Source organism: Schistocerca gregaria, chromosome 7 (assembly GCF_023897955.1).
Source record: "Schistocerca gregaria isolate iqSchGreg1 chromosome 7, iqSchGreg1.2, whole genome shotgun sequence".
NCBI classification, from domain to species: Eukaryota; Metazoa; Arthropoda; class Insecta; order Orthoptera; family Acrididae; genus Schistocerca; species Schistocerca gregaria.
Window position 1 is genome coordinate 279,660,202 of NC_064926.1, and position 4,255 is coordinate 279,664,456.

The window sequence follows — 4,255 nt, forward strand, 5'->3', positions numbered from 1 at the left end:
ACTAGAAGACAGGGCGGTCGCTCGGGTCGCCGTCGCTTGGGCACTCTAGGGCAACAACGTTGAACCTTACATACATTTACTACTTTACTTTAAATAGTTGTGTCCTTTAACTGCTACACAAAGTGGCAGTGATCTGAGTATGTTGAATCTTCTAAGTCTCTATGTTGTGCACGAGGTCCAAACTGACGGAAATTCGCTACTGTGATAAAAGCATTGTCAACACGACAGAGATATGCAGTGGATGAACCTAGCTTTCCTGCTTCGAAATCGAGTTTCCTTAATTCTTGATTGTTATTCTATATGGCAAAGCACGTTCGGGAAACACCAGCAAAATCGATTCCATCTATTGTTGTGAATCTAATACCACTTATTATCGTGGGAAGAGCATCTTCCACTATTGTTTCGAAGTTCCAGAGGTTATTTACATACTTGTCTTTAGTGTTTATGCATCATACATTGAAAAGAGTTACGCAATCTTCTGTATTAGCAGAAGAGCCAACACCGTGTTATGAGTTGAGGCCGAAATGCACGCGTTCAGCTCATGCGGGCTGGCGTGAGGAGGGAAGAACTGTACTGACGTGAGGTCTGGAACATGACAAAAAATGAGATTTCAGAGAGCGGACGTAATTAGTTTGATACTTAACTTTTATCCGTTAATGATGAACGTCGCTCTTGACGGTACCTGAGTCACAATGTTACCTGTTCAGAAGACATTCTCGACTATATGACTTATAGTAACTGAATATGGCGCCTTGCTAGGTCGTAGCAAATGGCGTAGCTAAAGGCTATGCTAAACTGTCGTCTCGGTAAATGAGAGCGTGTGTAGACAGTGAACCATCGCTAGCAAAGTCGGCTGTACAACTGGGGCGAGTGCTAGGAAGTCTCTCTAGAGTAGACCTGCTGTGTGGCGGCGCTTGGTCTGCAATCACTGGTAATGGCGACACGCGGGTCAGACGTACACTAACGGACCGCGGCCGATTTAAAGGCTACCACCTAGCAAGTGTGGTGTCTGGCGGGGTCACCACACAATCCATACATGATAATGCCATTTTCAGTTATTTACAACCAATACAAAGTAAAAGAACCACTGCTCCGGTGTATGAGGCACAAATGTTAAACAGATTACAAGTATTTAACAATAAACTTATGATGTCCGTTACGGAGGTATTAAGAAAACCAAACAGCGTGTAAATAATGCCTGACAAGGGATGAGGAGCACCCAGAATTGGAGGTGGAAAGGAAATGAATTTCACGGTTTGAGAGAGAGTACGAGATTGTCTTTCAGTGATTGCAATATCATATCTGATTTATAAAAACTTGGTAGTATGAGGGCACTTACCGGTGTGACGCTTCAACCTGCCGGCATAGATGCCTGTACCGATTCTTGGTCATTGTAAACTATTCTAAGGCAAGTTAATCCATAACCCTGGTACCTAGTCCTTGATGTCCTGGATACTGGCACTTTCAGACTTCCAGACTTTCCACACATGTTCTATTGGGGATACATCTGCTGATTTAGAATGAGATTTTCACTCTGCAGCGGAGTGTGCGGTGATATGAAACTTCCTGGCAGATTAAAACTGTGTGCCGGACCGCGACTCGAATTCGGGACCGATGCCTTTCGCGGGCAAGTGCTCTACCAAGTGAGCTACCCAAGCGCGACTCACTCCCCGTCGTCACAGCTCTCCTGCGAACTTTACTCATTCTGGAAACATGCCCCAGGCTGTCGCTAAGCCATGTCTCCGCAATATCCTTTCTTTCGGGAGTGCTAGTTCTGCAAGTTCTGCACGAGAGCTTCTGTAATGTTTGTAAGGTAGAAGACGAGATACTGGCAGAAGTAAAGCTGTGAGGACGGGGCGCGAGTCGTGCTTGGATAGCTCAGTCGGTAGAGCACTTGCCCTCGAAAGGCAAAGGTCCCGAATTCGAGTCTCGGTCCGGCACACAGTTTTAATCTGCCAGGAAGTTTCATCTGGTGATTTGGTGGTCACGGAGGTATCTTAACATTACGCGTAAAGCACACAGAGTCACGTGCTGTATGTTGACGAGCACTGTCCAGCTAAAAATGGTGCACCGATGACGTGGCGTTAGAGGTAACACATTAAAAAGTACCATTCTGCCGTCCAAGTTCCCTCGATCACTACTAGCTGCGACCTGAAGCCCTCGGCACACAGACCGTACTTTAGAACGTGAACGTTGAACGTGCCGAGTTCAACTTGGTGCTGTACGCTCGGGAACAACGCGACATGTGCAGATGGTACGTGTGCCTCAGTGTGGTATACGCGATCGCTGCGCGCTCTAGCAGCAGTTGACGGCCCCATCTGACTCAGAAATCACAGTGTTTACTGTCCGCCCCCAATCGCTGACTGGAGAGACCGTTGGAAGGCCACGCATGGGGGCCCAGTTCGATTCCCGGCTGGGTAGTGAGATTTTCTTCCCTTAGGGACTGGGTGTTGTGCTGTACTCATCGTCATTTCATCCCCATTATCGAAGTTAAAGTCGCCCAATGTGGCGTCGCACTCAATGAGACTTGCACTTGGTGGCCGAGCTTACCGCCTGGGACCTCCAGGCCACTGCCGCCTTACGATCACAGTGTTCACTAAATAAAAATGGTTCAAATGGCTCTGAGCTCTATGGGACTTAATATCTGAGGTCATCAGTCCCCTATAACTTAGAACTACTTAAACCTAACTAACCTAGGGACATCACACACATCCATGCCTGAGGCAGGATTCGAACCTGCGACCGTAGCGGCCGCGCGGTACCAGACTGAAGCGCGTAGAACCGCTCGGCCACTCCGGCCGGCTTCACTAAATAGATAGGCGTAAAATTCGCACATTATTTCTACAGAACTCCAAATTTCCTTCGTTGTTGATATGTTAGGCATATAGTTCTGTCTGTAGCATACATAAATAAAAGCATGAACATGTTATAAGGTACAAACGAAAGTACTATGTCCAGTCAATAAGGGCATTGGCTTATAAAAGTTCCATTACAAAAAAGAGCTATACAGATTTACAATAGCTAGCCACGTGAGATACAAATTATTTAATCATTCTAACTTTATAATAAAATCCTAAGATTGTTCTTATTCGATTAGTGTTACTTTTCAGTGTCAGAATACTTGCAACATGTGAAATTTAAAACTTGAAACAAGAAGGTGCAAAATATCTTAACGCCAGTAGTCCAAGATAACATGCATATTAAGCGAAACGAACTCTTCAGAAGGACTGCACGTATATCATATTTACATCATATCGAATAGTACATATTATAATTCTGTTGAACTAACAAGGAAGCTTCGAAAATTATTAGCGAAGGTTAGTAAAAAACAAAACAAACAAAAATCATTGATATGCTAACTAGTAATACAGCACCTGTGAGATTCTAAGTCGGCCGGATTGGCCGTGCGGCTCTGGGCGCTACAGTCTGGAACCGCGAGACCGCTACGGTCGCAGGTTCGAATCCTGCCTCGAGCATGGATGTGTGCGATGTCCTTAGGTTAGTTAGGTTTACGTAGTTCTAAGTTCTAGGCGACTGATGACCTCATAAGTTGAGTCGTACAGTGATCAGAGGCATTTTAACCTTTTTTTTAGATTCGAAAGTTACGTCCTTACTCATTGTGCTAAAGCAACCAACTTTGTACCCTCCCCCCTCCTTAAGGCTTTAACCGTAGATTTATTATCAACTGAACTGATCTAGAGCAGATTGTACCTAGAACAACGTTTTTTTTTGATGGATGCTCAGTGTGCTGTTGTATGGGAACCGCATACTTTCATAATACCCAAGTTACAATAACATTTAACCAAGCGTCATTTTATTACAACAACTCGTTTTCGAGAGGTCCTCAGTTTGCTGGTGCTTAGCATATGCCGGCTTTAACTGAAAGCCAATATGGCGTCTCGCGACCCTGTAAGAGAGCAGGCGTTGTGCGCCGTAAATGGCGTTCTTCTATTTCAGTGGCTTGCGTTCAAACGCCAGTTCAGAATAATTTGTTCAAATGGCTGTGAGCACCATGGGACTTAACATCCATGGTCATCAGCCCCGTAGAACGTAGAACTACTTAAACCTAACTAACCTAACGACATCACACAACACCCAGTCATCACGAGGCAGAGAATATCCCTGACCCCGCCGGGAATCGAACCCGGGAACCCGGAAGTCAGAATAATTGACACGTTGGACGTTGTTCTGGAAGGATTCCTCAATGTGCTATTTCCACGCTGTGACATCAGAAGCTCGGCACGCTCAACGCTCA

At 45.4% G+C, this 4,255-nt stretch overlaps 1 non-coding gene across 1 annotated transcript; it reads left to right on the plus strand.

Moving 5' to 3' along the window:
* The first annotated feature begins 1,866 nt into the window (after positions 1-1,866).
* Positions 1,867-1,941, plus strand: Trnas-cga (transfer RNA serine (anticodon CGA)). Its single transcript has one exon. It is a non-coding gene; the product is annotated as a tRNA-Ser (tRNA).
* The last annotated feature ends 2,314 nt before the right edge of the window (positions 1,942-4,255 follow it).